Consider the following 15,296-nt stretch of genomic DNA (forward strand, 5'->3'; position numbering starts at 1 on the left):
GTCTTCTTGATGTTGAGGCAGATTTTGGTCCCGACAACAGTCCACTAGGTGTTTGGCCTCCACTCTCTATACAGACTCATAGTTGTTGCTGATGAACACCCCTCCCCCCCCCCCCCCCCCCCCCCACCCTGCTCCCCGTACCAAAATAATTGCAAAACGCTTGGCAACAGACAGGAACTGCACAACATGTCATTGTGAAGCTGTCAAAACTGGAGTAATTCAATGCAAGCTGCTTCTAAAAGAAAGTCCTCAGCATCACCAAAGACTCATCCCACCGCTAATGCTGCTTATTCAAACTCTTGCCATCGGGAAAATGCTACAGGTGCATCCGCATCTGCACAAGAAGGCTTAGAAACTGCATTATCCCCACAGCTGCAGCAGGACTGTTCCGTTTCACTGCCCCCAGCTCTTGGTTCTACCTCCTCCTCGCCGATGTGCAATAGAATGCATGGCTTCAGTCACATGTTCTTTGTGCTATTTACACCTCTTTCATATGTGGTACTGTTATCATTTTGCACTGGTCCAACAATACTGGGCATATATTTTTTAATATAGACCTGATCCCATCTGTATATCGTGCGTTTCTATATTATCTTTAATCTTTCATCCACCACACCCATTACACCTCGAGTCACACAACTACTCTAAAAGGCCGTGCTTAGACTCTGCTGGCCCCAGTTTAGCTGCAGAAGCGACGCTGATCTTCACAAACGTCCAGTGGAATCATGAAGCCCCATCAGATCTCTGCCTTCTTCCTCCTGGTGACAGTGCTGCTGTCCTCCACTCTGGCTCAAAGTAAGTCTGCAGCATCTCACAGCTTTTATCAGGACTTTGTCAGCATCTTAGATTTTAATGATTCGTAAAGATTATGGACCCAATTGTGAGATATGAATATAGTTCTAACTAGTCTTTCAGTGTGCGTCTTTCATCAGAGTGGCTGTATATATTTTGTATGTAGCCTGTACATACATTTTTGGTTCTTCGTGTCTCTCCAGATGCCAATGGACCAGAGGAGTGCTGTTTTAGATACTTTCCTGGAAAACTGAGCATAGACCTGTTAACTGGATATGAAGAGACCAGAAGGGACTGCAGTAAACTTGGAATTATGTAAACATTGTTTTGAACTATTGCTGCTTTGTGGTTTAAACATTGTTACATGCAAAATATCTATGACAGAACTGATTTTTAGTTCAGGAAAGAAATGTATGGAGAAGAAATCCAACAAGTAGATGCATGTTTTTTTTTTTCATTTTCAGACTTTATACCATAAAAGGCAAAGAACTGTGTGTCAATCCCAAGGATCACTGGGTTCAGTGGGTCAAGAAGGAGCTGGATCAGCGCCTCAATCAGTAATGCCTCCTGTCTGCCTGGCAAAACATTCATTTTAGATTCTAATTTAATTCTCCATTGACATTATTTCCTGACATCTTCCAAATCATATATACTTTTACTGCATTTTATATTTTAATATTGTTAAATTGCATATAATCTGTTTGCAGGCATGGTCCTAAATAAATATTTAAAGATTATGGTGGCTGTCTCTGGTTTATCATTAAAAACATTTCATTTATAAAGTAACTGACTTTACAAAGTAAAGGGCTTCATACCAAACACATAAGAAAATCTGTGGCACTGCATTAGCCAAACATTTTAGTGTGATTATACATTGGGAAACAACAGAAGAAGATTAAGGGATTAGCCGGGGGGTGGGGGGGGAGGCAACAATAAAGTCACACTGGCAATGCAGGGATTTCAACCGGCAATTTACCAATCAGAAGCATCGTAATCCAGTGAGCCACTTGAGAATGCAAACATACACTTAGGCTTAACTAAAAGTGGGAAATTCTCACACATAGTCCAGTTGCAGGTATTTTTATATAATATCCATACACACTTACGTCTTGAAGACAGGTTACAAAATGAATGGCGCATACTCACCTGTAAGTAAACATAATGACAGTATGATGAGCTGCTTAGCAGCCAGTGGTTTGATCACGGGCTCAGTCTGCTGTTTATCACACCTGAATCAGGCACCTGAGACAGGAACCAGGGCAGCCATGTGTGACTCAGCATGGAAAGATTAAGCACTCAGAGCCACTTCAGTTAGCTGTATATTTCCAGGGCTTTATTTAATAAAACAGTATTTACACATCTACCGGCATATTTTACAATCCCAAAGACTCCAACATTAACTGTACCAGGTCCCATGGAAACAGCATAACCATGCACAGCCCAAAAGGGTGCAGAACACAGAGGCACGACACAAAAAACAAACAAAATCAAATAAACATCCTAGTGTTTACTACATTGATGCTTCTTTCATCTTCAAACTCATCAGACCTATAACAGAAGAAGCAGCTGCTTTCTGAGACAAATCCAACAGCAGGTAATATAGTGTATAAAAAGGAGCACATTCCTAATGTGATGAATGGATTAAACCCTGTGGGAAAAAGCAGAAACATACAACAGATGGAAGGAAGACAAAAATCCTGAAGAAGCATGAACTGCAGGCAGCTGTGGCAGTGAGGACAAAATATAAAGTGCAGTTGGCAATGATGACACAGCAGAAGGCACAGGAGATGCCCCCCCTCCCTCCCCCCCTCCCTCCTCCATGACCACATGGCTGATAAGAAGTCAGAAAGTTGTTTCCTGTGTTGAGTGTGTCTGGGTGTGTGTATGTGGATTAGGTTTATATTCCATTGTCAGGACCAAATGTCCCCCACAATGTAATAAAAACTTGTTCACATAACCAAAATGGGACCATTTTTCAGTAATTAATTAGAGAGGGGAGTCTTGCTTCAACTGGGATTGAATGTTGACGCAAACAAGGTACTTTCTCAATTGTAAATTGAAGGGACCTCAATCTAAATACATAGAAAGAGGAAAAATACAAGCAACTTAGCCATTTCAGAACCACTAGCACAGCTCATACAACTAGTCAATCTGTGACTGAGTTTTTAAACCAATTTATTTAATTATTTAACTGAGCTGTTGAAATTTAACAAAATCATGGAACGGCTGAGGTGCCCCTGAGGAGAGGTTTGGGAACTGAAGCGGCGTTCATCTAGCCATCCAACTAGATATCAGTAACTTTTTAGAAAACAGAAGAAATTATTACTAGTTTTTATTGTGTTACTCTTAATTTGCATATGTTCTAATGTTAAATTGTATTTTTTGTTCTAAGCCAAAGTACACTTGCTACACAGATAAACAGCTTTAAACATTTCTTTGGACTGCCTAAGACTTTACTGTAGACCTGATCCCATCTGTATATCGTGCGTTTCTATATTATCTTTAATCTTTCATCCACCCCACCCATTACACCTCGAGTCACACAACCCCTGTAAAAGGACGTGGTTCGACTCTGCTGGCCTCAGTTTAGCTGCAGAAGCAACGCTGATCTTCACAAACGTCCAGTGGAATCATGAAGCCCCATCAGATCTCTGCCTTCTTCCTCCTGATGACAGTGCTGCTGTCCTCCACTCTGGCTCACAGTAAGTCTGCAGCATCTCACAGCTTTTATCAGGACTTTGTCAGCATCTTAGATTTTAATGATTCATAAAGATTATGGACCCAATTGTGAGATATGAATATAGTTCTAACTAGTCTTTCAGTGCGCATCTTTCATCAGAGTGGCTGTATATATTTTGTATGTAGCCTGTACTGTACATACATTTTTGGTTCTTCGTGTCTCTCCAGATGCCAATGGACCAGAGGAGTGCTGTTTTAGATACTTTCGTGGAAAACTGAGGATAGACCTGTTAACTGGATATGAAGAGACCAGAAGGGACTGCAGTCGACCTGGAATTATGTAAACATTGTTTTGAACTATTGCTGCTTTGTGGTTTAAACATTGTTACATGCAAAATATCTATGACAGAACTGATTTTTAGTTCAGGAAAGAAATGTATGGAGAAGAAATCCAACAAGTAGACGCATTTTTTTTTTTTTTGAATTTTCAGACTTTATACCAAAAAAGGCGAAGAACTGTGTGTCAATCCCAAGGATCACTGGGTTCAGTGGGTCAAGAAGGAGCTGAACCAGCAACTCAATCAGTAATGCCTCCTGTCTGCCTGGCAAAACATGAAGAACAATTTTCTTTATTTCATTTTAGATTCTTATTTAATTCTCAATTGACATTATTTCCTGACATCTTCCAAATCATATATACTTTTACTGCATTTTATATTTTAATATTGTTAAATTGCACATAATCTGTTTGCAGGCATGGTTCTAAATAAATATTGAAAGATTATGGTGGCTGACTCCGGTTTATCATTAAAAACATTTCATTTACAAAGTAACATTCCTCCCGACCTGCGGAGGCGCCGGGTGGTGGGCATCTGGGAAAGACAGAGAAACATTCAATGTAAGAACTGATAATATAAACGTATGCATTCTGTATGTATTTAAGTACAGAATTTGGATACATATTTACATCCAGCAACAGGTTAAAAGGCATTGTTTTCATTTCACAACTGGATTAAACTTTTTCCTCATAAACATAATTGAAATCATGGATCTGATGGGGCTTTATACCAAACACATAAGAAAATCTGTGGCACTGCATTAGCTAAACATTTTAGTGTGGTTATACATTGGGAAACAACATAAGAAGAAAAAGGGATCATTTCCATAGCCTTCTACTTGAACCATCCAGCCAGGGGGCCCAACGATAAAGTCATTCTGGCAACGCAGGGATTTGAACCGGCAACTTACCAATCAGAAGCATCGTAACACAGTGAGCCACTTGAGAATGCAGACATACACTTAGACTTACCTCTAAGTGGGAAATTCTCACACATACTCCAGTTGCAGGTATTTTTATATAACGTAAAATGTACCCCACAATGTAATGAAAGCTTGTTTTTGATGTGTCCACATGACAAACACATCATTTCAATTTCAAATAACGAAAATGTTCCCATTTTCCATCAGGTTTTTTACTTGTCACATGCAAAGTATGCAGTCAGACTGTAACCTGCAGTGAAATAAAAGTTGGTCAACTCCTGCTTATGTAAGGCTGCAGGCTTTGCAGGCCCCATCGCTCTGAGCTCTGGCAAGCCTGCAATGTTACACCCAGTGTCCTAAGGCAAAGGTCCACTGGACCCAAATCACCTGATCACTACATCAAAAGGGACACCTCATCCCCACTAGGCAGCCAGAAACCTGCAGCCAAATTCCAGCGACAAGGCCTGGCTGCGTCAAGACACAGATGCATCCTATCGCTAACTCACAGTCCGCAAAGTCCGGCCCAGCCTCTTAGGCGCGCACACACTGAGTTACGGTAAAAGACCGGCTCAGCCACTGAGGTGCGCACACGCTGAGTTACGGCAAAGTCCGGCCCAGCCTCTGAGGCGCACACACGCTGAGTTACGGCAAAGTCCGGCCCAGCCTCTGAGGTGCGCACACTCTAGGTTACGGCAAAGTCCGGCCCAGCCTCTGAGGCACGCACATGCTGAGATACGGCAATCACCGGCTTAACTTCTGACGCACTCACAAGCTCAGATATGGCAAGTGTCGGCTGAGCCTCTGAGGAGTTATAGGTTGCCGGGTCCAAACGGTTGTCAAGGCTGACATTGTATTACGTTGTAGGGATTTCCCACCTTCTAAACCAAGTCCTACATAGCAGATCCGCGGATTGCCCTATCGACCGAAGCGAATCCGGTGTACTTCACCATCCGGGATTAATGCGCATCTGTGATCACTTGGCATTTAACACTCAGTAAGTGCAGTGCACCGTCCTGTGGCCCATACCAAAATAATTGCAAGATGCTTGGGAAAAGACTGGTACTGCACAACATATCATTGTGAAACTGACAATGATTCTGTATTATATTTAATCTTTCATCAACCCCACCCATTACACCTCGAGTCACACAACTCCTCTAAAAGGTTGTGGTTAGACTCTGCTGGCCCCAGTTTAGCTGTAGAAGTGACACTGATCTTCACAAACGTCCAGTGGAATCATGAAGCCCCATCAGATCTCTGCCTTCTTCCTCCTGATGACAGTGCTGCTGTCCTCCACTCTGGCTCAAGGTAAGTCTGCAGCATCTCATAGCTTTTATCAGGACTTTGTCAGTATTTAATTTAAATGATTTATAAAGATGATGGATGCAATTGTGAGATATGAATAGAGTTCTCAGCCTTTTTATGTGCATCTTTCATATATGTATTCAGAGTGGCTGTATATATTTTGTATGTAGCTTGTACATACCTTTTTTCTTCTTCATATCTCTCCAGATGGCGATGGAGCAGAGGAGTGCTGTTTTAAATACTTTCCTGGAAAACTAAGCATAGACCTGATAGCTGGATATGAAGAGACCAGAAGGGACTGTAATAAACCTGGAATTATGTAAATATTGTTTTGAACTATTACTGCTTTGTAGTTTAAAGGTTGTTGCATGCAAAATATCTATGACAGAACTGATTTTTAGTTCAGGAAAGAAATGTATGGAGAAGAAATCCAACAGGTAGATGCATTGTTTTATTTTTGAATTTTCAGACTTTATACCACAAATGGCAAAGAACTATGTGCCGATCCCAGCTCTCATTGGGTTCAGCAGGTCAAGAAGGAGCTGGATCAGCGCCTCAATCAGTAACGCCTCCTGTCTGCCTGGCAAAACATGAAGAACAATTTTCTTTATTTCATCTTAGATTCTGATTTAATTCTCCATTAACATTATTTCCTGACGCCTTCCAAATCGTTTAAACTTTTATTGCATTTTATATTTTAATATTGCTAGTTTTTAATTTTTTTACTGTTTGTTTTTTTTAATTTATTTTATTTGCACATAATCTGTTTGCAGGCATGTTACCAAATAAGTATTAAAAGATTATGGTGGCTGACTCAGGTTTATCGTTTAAAACATTTCATTTACAAAGTAACATTCTTCCCGACCTCCGGAGGCTCCGGGTGGTGGGCATCTGGGAAAGACAGAAACATTCAATATACAAATTGGTAATATAAATCTATACATTCTGTATGTATGTCACGTTGCGGGGCAAGCGAGCCGTGGAAGCAGGCGAGAGCAGGCAGATAGACGAGTAAACGGGGTTTATTGGGGGAACTACGGACAGGCACGGACATCTACGGACACTACACCAACAGTACATGACACTATAATGACTAATCTGGGGAAGACTGACTGAGACTAGGACTAAATACATAAGACAAGGCAAACGGAATAGGGAACAGGTGACGACAATCAGGAGTCCGACAGGAGGTAATGAGGGGGCGTGGCACACACGAGGAGCATTCGGAGCTGAACGTGACAGAACCCCCCCCCAAAGGCGCGCACACCGAGCGCGCCCGAGGGGAGGCGACGGACGAGACGAGGGACTGGAACCGGAAAACAAAAGCAGAAAATCAACGGGGAACCGGGAACAAGACAGAAGCACAAAACAGGCACAGGGGCAAGACCCACGACAAAACCCCACACAAGACCGGAAACGCGGACAGACAGACAAAGAAGGGAGACACGGAGGAAGCACCCACAGGCGACACGAAGGGGCCAGGAGTGCACGGAGGAAGAACACAGGGACGAGGAGGAGAAACAGGCGGGACGAAGAAAGGAGGAGCAGACAAGGGGGACGAGACCGGAACGGAAGGGGGAAAAAAGGGAGCGCGAGGGAGCCCAGGCGGGCGACGGGCAGCGGCCGGAGGGGCCGCAGGCGAGAGGGAGGAGGGAGCATGAGGGGACCACACAGGGGCCGAGGGAATGGGATGAGGGAGAGACGGAGGGGACACGGAGGGAACAGGAGGGAATACCAACGAAGGCAGGCAGGAGGGGGAAGCTGCGGCAGGCGACGGTGTAGCCGGAGCCGGCAAAGGCGCCGTCCGACGCCCCACCGAAGGGGGGGGGCCCGGAGGCGACCGACATGGAGTCGGAGGCGGGACCGAGGCCGGGGAACGAGGCCGCGGAGGGGGACCCACAGGCGACCGCCGACCCAAAGCCGGAGAAGCCGCAGTCGTGCCCCGAGCCCCAGCCAAAGCAAGCGAGGGCGAGCTAGGGGGCAGGGAGGGCGGGACCCAGGCCCGACGTCTATGTCCCCTCCCCTTGCGGGACACAGATAGGCGGGGTCCTGGGGGGTGTCGGCCTTGCCGGGGCAAGGGCGAGGGAGTCTCGAGGGAGGTCCCCGAGGGGTCCCACTCAAGCTCCTCCTCCTCCAAGGAGAGAGGAGCGGGGGTCCAACTATCTGGGACCTCCTCGGGGACTTGGGCCATTGCTGGGAGGACCGGAGAGCCGGGCTGGACGGGAGAGTCAGAAGAGCCGGGCTGGACGGGAGAGTCAGAAGAGCCGGGCTGGACGGGCAGGACAGAAGAGCCGGCCTCAGGCAGTGCCGCAGGCAGAGTGAACGTGAGGCCAGCAGGGGGCGCTGCGGGTAGAGCGGCGGCAGCAGGCCGCATACGGAGCAGCTGCCTCAGGGTCTCCTCCACCTGGGCTAGCTGCTGGAGCGGGGAATCAGGGGTGGCAGTGGCGAACTCCCTCCGGAGCTGCTCCAGGAGCTGCTTCTCGGGAGTCTTTAACGGCTGGTTCGCCCACCACCCGCCAGTACCGTTCCTGCAGGAGGTGAAACCTGCTGCCATCCTCCAGACAGGGCCGTGGCTCATGGAACCCTGTGGGATGCTGCAGCAGGCACCTTGGCCGTGTGGCCAGCAGGGGGCGCCTCGGCGGGCGCCGCCTTCACGCGGCCAGCAGGGGGCGCCTCCGTGGGCACCTCGGGTGCTGGTAAATACATAAGACAAGGCAAACGGAATAGGGAACAGGTGACGACAATCAGGAGTCCGACAGGAGGTAATGAGGGGGCGTGGCACACACGAGGAGCGTTCGGAGCTGAACGTGACAATGTATGTAAGTACAGAAAATGGATACATATTTACATCCAGCAACAGGATGAAAGGCATTGTTTTCATTTCACAACTGGATTTTAACTTTTTGTTAAACTGGTTTAAACATAATTGAAATCATGGATCTGATGGGGCTTCATACCAAACACATAAGAAAATCAAATCTGTGGCACTGCATTAGCTAAACATTTTAGTGTGATTATACTGTAAATTGTGAAACAACAGAAGAAGATTAAGGGATTAGCCGGGGGGGGCAACAATAAATTCACACTGGCAATGCAGGGATTTCAACCGGCAATTTACCAATCAGAAGCATCGTAATCCAGTGAGCCACTTGAGAATGCAAACATGCACTTAGGCTTAACTAAAAGTGGGAAATTTTCACACATAGTCCAGGTATTTTTATATAATATCCATACACACTTACGTCTTGAAGACAGGTTACAAAATGAATGGTGCATACTCACCTGTAACTAAACATAATGACAGTATGATGAGCTGCTTAGCAGCCAGTGGTTTGATCATAGGCTCAGTCTGCTGTTCATCACACCTGAATCAGGCACCTGAGACAGGAACCAGGGCAGCCATGTGTGACTCAGCATGGAAAGATTAAGCACTCAGAGCCACTTCAGTTAGCTGTATATTTCCAGGGCTTTATTTAATAAAACAGTATTTACACATCTACCGGCATATTTTACAATCCCAAAGACTCCAACATTAACTGTACCGGGTCCCATGGAAACAGCATAACCATGCACAGCCCGAAAGGGTGCAGAACACAGAGGCACGACAGAAAAAACAAACAAAATCAAATAAACATCCTAGTGTTTACTACATTGATGCTTCTTTCATCTTCAAACTCATCAGACCTATAACAGAAGAAGCAGCTGCTTTCTGAGACAAATCCAACAGCAGGTAATATAGTGTATACAAAAGGAGCACATTCCTAATGTGATGAATGGATTAAACCCTGTGGGAAAAAGCAGAAACATACAACAGATGGAAGGAAGACAAAAATCCTGAAGAAGCATGAACTGCAGGCAGCTGTGGCAGTGAGGACAAAATATAAAGTGCAGTTGGCAATGATGACACAGCAGAAGGCACAGGAGATGCCCCCCCTCCCTCCCCCCCTCCCTCCTCCATGACCACATGGCTGATAAGAAGTCAGAAAGTTGTTTCCTGTGTTGAGTGTGTGTGCGTGTGTGTGGATTAGGTTTATATTCCATTGTCAGGACCAAATGCAGGGCTTGAAGATAGGCAAGAGTGACATTCCACAGGATGCCTTTTCATTGGTTGTTGTGTTGTATTTTACCCGGATACAATAGTACTATTTTCTGATTGGCTATTGTGTAGGCCCTTTCTTTTTTTTTGATTGGCTGGTAAATGACAGGCTCTTGGGGCAAATCCTGTCCGACTTCATAAAAGAGGCGTGTTTCCGACGGGAAGCAACGTTTTTCTTGACGTTTCGTGACGTTTTCATCCGAGTTCCGACTTGGAGAGAAATAATCGAACGCAGCATAATGTCACTCAACTCAGAATTTCCGAGTTCCGAGAGAAAAACGAACGCACCATTAGACTCCAGCGGAGACATGCTTGTTTTATAGTGAGGCGCTACTGTGCCGCGGTCTGGGGAAAAATTGGGCTCTGCGGCATATTAGCCTACAAATAATTTTTCCGCGTGAGAAATACAATGTGTGGCGGGAGTGCGTGACAAAAGACTGAAAAGAGTGACTGTCACTCTCAGTGCGTGACACTTGAGAGCCCTGCAAATGTCCCCCACAATGTAATAAAAACTTGTTCACATAACCAAAATGGGACCATTTTTCAGTAATTAATTAGGGAGGGGAGTCTTGCTTCAACTGGGATTGAATGTTGACGCAAACAAGGTACTTTCTCAATTGTAAATTGAAGGGACCTCAATCTAAATACATAGAAAGGGGAAAAATACAAGCAACTTAGCCATTTCAGAACCACTAGCACAGCTCATACAACTAGTCAATCTGTGACTGAGTTTTTAAACCAATTTATTTAATTATTTAATTGAGCTGTTGAAATTTAACAAAATCATGGAACGGCTGAGGTGCCCCTGAGGAGAGGTTTGGGAACTGAAGCGGTGTTCATCTAGCCATTCAACTAGATATCAGTAACGTTTTAAAAAACAGAAGAAATTATTACTAGTTTATATTGTGTTACTCTTAATTTGCATATGTTCTAATGTTAAATTGTATTTTTTTGTTCTAAGCCAAAGTACACTTGCTACACAGATAAACAGCTTTAAACATTTCTTTGGACTGCCTAAGACTTTACTGTAGACCTGATCCCATCTGCATATCGTGCGTTTCTATATTATCTTTAATCTTTCATCCACCCCACCCATTACACCTCAGACACACAACCCCTGTAAAAGGACGTGGTTCGACTCTGCTGGCCTCAGTTTAGCTGCAGAAGCAACGCTGATCTTCACAAACGTCCAGTGGAATCATGAAGCCCCATCAGATCTCTGCCTTCTTCCTCCTGATGACAGTGCTGCTGTCCTCCACTCTGGCTCACAGTAAGTCTGCAGCATCTCACAGCTTTTATCAGGACTTTGTCAGCATCTTAGACTTTAATGATTCGTAAAGATTATGGACCCAATTGTGAGATAAGAATATAGTTCTAACTAGTCTTTCAGTGCGCATCTTTCATCAGAGTGGCTGTATATATTTTGTATGTAGCCTGTACATACATTTTTGGTTCTTCATGTCTCTCCAGATGCCAATGGACCAGAGATGTGCTGTTTTGGATACTTTCGTGGAGAACTGAGCCCAGATCTGATAGATGCATATGAAGAGACCAGAAGGGACTGCAGTAAACCTGGAATTATGTAAATATTGTTTTGATATATTGCTGCTTTGTGGTTTAATGGTTGTTGGATGCAAAATATCTATGACAGAACTGGTTTTTAGTTCAGGAAAGAAATGTATGGAGAAAAAATCCAACAAGTAGATGCATATTTTTGTTTTTGAATTTTCAGACTTTATACCAAAAATGGCAAAGAACACTGTGCCAATCCCAAGGATCAGTGGGTTCAGCGGGTCAAGAAGGAGCTGGATCAGCGCCTCAATCAGTAACGCCTCCTGTGTGCCTGGCAAAACATGAAGAACAATTTTCTTTATTTCATTTTAGATTCTTATTTAATTCTCAATTGACATTATTTCCTGACATCTTCCAAATCATATATACTTTTACTGCATTTTATATTTTAATATTGTTAAATTGCATATAATCTGTTTGCAGGCATGGTCCTAAATAAATATTGAAAGATTATGGTGGCTGACTCCGGTTTATCATTAAAAACATTTCATTTATAAAGTAACATTCCTCCCGACCTGCGGAGGCTCCGGGTGGTGGGCATCTGGGAAAGACAGAGAAACATTCAATGTAAGAACTGATAATATAAACGTATGCATTCTGTATGTATGTAAGTACAGAATATGGATACATATTTACATCCAGCAACAGGTTAAAAGGCATTGTTTTCATTTCACAACTGGATTAAACTTTTTCCTCATAAACATAATTGAAATCATGGATCTGATGGGGCTTCATACCAAACACATAAGAAAATCTGTGGCACTGCATTAGCTAAACATTTTAGTGTGGTTATACATTGGGAAACAACATAAGAAGAAAAAGGGATCATTTCCATAGCCTTCTACTTGAACCTTCCAGCCAGGGGGCCCAACAATAAAGTCAGTCTGGCAACGCAGGGATTTGAACCGGCAACTGACCAATCAGAAGCATCGTTACACAGTGAGCCACTTGAGAATGCAGACATACACTTAGACTTACCTCAAAGTGGGAAATTCTCACACATACTCCAGTTGCAGGTATTTTTATATAACATAAAATGTACCCCACAATGTAATGAAAGCTTGTTTTTGATGTGTGTGTCCACATGACAAACACATCATTTCAATTTCAAATAACGAAAATGTTCCCATTTTCCATCAGGTATTTTACTTGTCACATGCAAAGTATGCAGTCAGACTGTAACCTGCAGTGAAATAAAAGTTGGTCAACTCCTGCTTATGTAAGGCTGCAGGCCTTGCAGGCCCCGTCACTCTGAGCTCTGGCAAGCCTGCAATGTTACACCCAGTGTCCTAAGGCAAAGGTCCACTGGCTCCGACAAGACTGGACCCAAATCACCTGATGACTACATCAAAAGGGACACCTCACCCCCACTGGGCAGTAGTGCTGTAGTTCTTGAGACCGGTCTTGGTATACAAAGAAATGTTCCAAAACGTCACCACGCATATGGTACAAAATCCTTGCGAGAGCAAGACGACTTGAGACAGACCGTGCAGCACAAACTGGAACCGCCTCCGTGACGACACAACTTTGCCCTTATTGGCTGAAGATTTTAGTCACACACATGACGTTTGTTTCCCAGGAAGTTCCAATGTGTTATCTGCTATTTCTCGCGAAAAGCACATAAAGCAGTGAGAATTGCTTTCAGTTCATTTACTGGTAAAATAAAGTTTAAATAAATTACATAAATGCTATAAAAGTACACGTAAGTTAGTGGTTTATTTATTGTTAGTTACTGTAATGTTGTGCTGCTTTATTTGGTTAATCGTCAGAGATACCCATCAGAAAGACATACCTATCAGACATACCCATCAGAAAGACATACCCATGAGACATGCCGATCAGAAAGACATACCTATCAGACATATCAATCAGACATAACCATCAGAAAGACATACCTATCAGAGAGACATACCAATCAGAAAAACATACCCATGAGACATGCACATCAGAAAGACATACCTATCAGACATACCGATCAGAAAGACATACCCATGAGACATGCCGATCAGAAAGACATACCGATCAGACATATCAATCAGACATAACCATCAGAAAGACATACCTATCAGAGAGAAATACCAATCAGAAAGATATACCGATGAGACATGCACATCAGAAAGACATACCTATCAGAAAGACATACCAATCAGACAGACCAATCAGACATTTCCTACCCATCAGACATACCCATCAGAAAGACATACCTATCAGAAAGACATACCAATGAGACATGCCCATCAGAAAGACATACCGATCAGGCATATCCATCAGACATACCCATCAGAAAGACATACCTATCAGACAGACATACCCATCAGAAAGACATACCCATCAGAAAGACATACCGATCAGACATGCCGATCAGAAAGACATACCCATGAGAGATGCCCATCAGAAAGACATACCCATCAGAAAGACATACCTATCAGAAAGACATACCAATGAGACATGCCCATCAGAAAGACATACCGATCAGGCATATCCATCAGACATACCCATCAGAAAGACATACCTATCAGACAGACATACCTATCAGAAAGACGTACCTATCAGAAAGACATACCGATCATCCAATCTGTGAAGAAGGCATGCAGGTGATATTTGTATAGATTTATCTACACCCTTCTGGCAGTGCTGCCATTGCAGTCAGGTCTCACAGACCACGAGGAGTAGAAGTTGTCCGACTTGGCTGCAGTCAGTTTATACTCCACCCCTGCAGCCGCCGGCAGATCGCGCTCCACGTTGCATCAGCTGCAGTCGAACGCACCCATTGCTTCTTTAAGGGAGGATGGGCAAAATTACAACGTCGTCGGTGATTGGCTGTTGTGCTGGCGTTCAGTAAACCTCTGCTCAATAGGCCATTGACTTGTCTGTCTCAGCGCATTCTCTAAAATGGAGCAAATTTGGTTGATCGAGTTTTATAGTCTGTGTGTATCATCGTGATCGTCCTTATTTTTTATCGATAAAAAATCGAGATCGTTTTATCGCCCAGCACTAATAGCATAGTTATAATTCAATTAAATTAGGTATTTTACATTCATTAGAAAGCACGTCTTGGAGGTGCAAGTCAATCTGGAGGCTCATTCTCTTCAATTCAAAGCAGAGGATCATCACATAGCCGTATTCATAGCTTACCCGAGGCCTCTCTCCCTGGTACTTAATATGAACATCTTTCTGGTACATCCCATCTCTTTCCCTTGACGAGGTCTGATAAAATGGTTATAGGAGAGGATTGCTGAGAATATCATTTTCCATCAGGCCTCGTAACTATGACAAATCTGGGAGATTTTAAATGAGAGACATATGGACAATATAATTGAAAAGATAACATGAATTTGATTTAACGAGTAATGACACTTTACAGCAATGCCTTTTTTCTCTATAGTTGATCTCAGTAATGCATATGTTCTAATGTTAAATTGTATTTTTTGTTCTAAGCCAAAGTACACTTGCTACACAGATAAACAGCTTTAAACATTTCGTTGGACTGCCTAAGACTTTACTGTAGACCTGATCCCATCTGCATATCGTGCGTTTCTCTATTATCTTTAATCTTTCATCCACCCCACCCATTACACCTCGAGTCACACAA

General features: G+C 43.6%; 1 long non-coding RNA gene across 1 annotated transcript; it reads left to right on the forward strand.

The window, feature by feature from the left end:
* The first annotated feature begins 532 nt into the window (after nucleotides 1–532).
* LOC140593518 (uncharacterized) lies at nucleotides 533–1,529 on the forward strand. Its single transcript, XR_011993918.1, has 3 exons — nucleotides 533–795; nucleotides 996–1,107; nucleotides 1,257–1,529. It is a non-coding gene; the product is annotated as an uncharacterized lncRNA (long non-coding RNA).
* The last annotated feature ends 13,767 nt before the right edge of the window (nucleotides 1,530–15,296 follow it).

Source organism: Paramormyrops kingsleyae, chromosome 12, assembly GCF_048594095.1.
Source record: "Paramormyrops kingsleyae isolate MSU_618 chromosome 12, PKINGS_0.4, whole genome shotgun sequence".
In the NCBI taxonomy this organism is placed as follows: domain Eukaryota; kingdom Metazoa; phylum Chordata; class Actinopteri; order Osteoglossiformes; family Mormyridae; genus Paramormyrops; species Paramormyrops kingsleyae.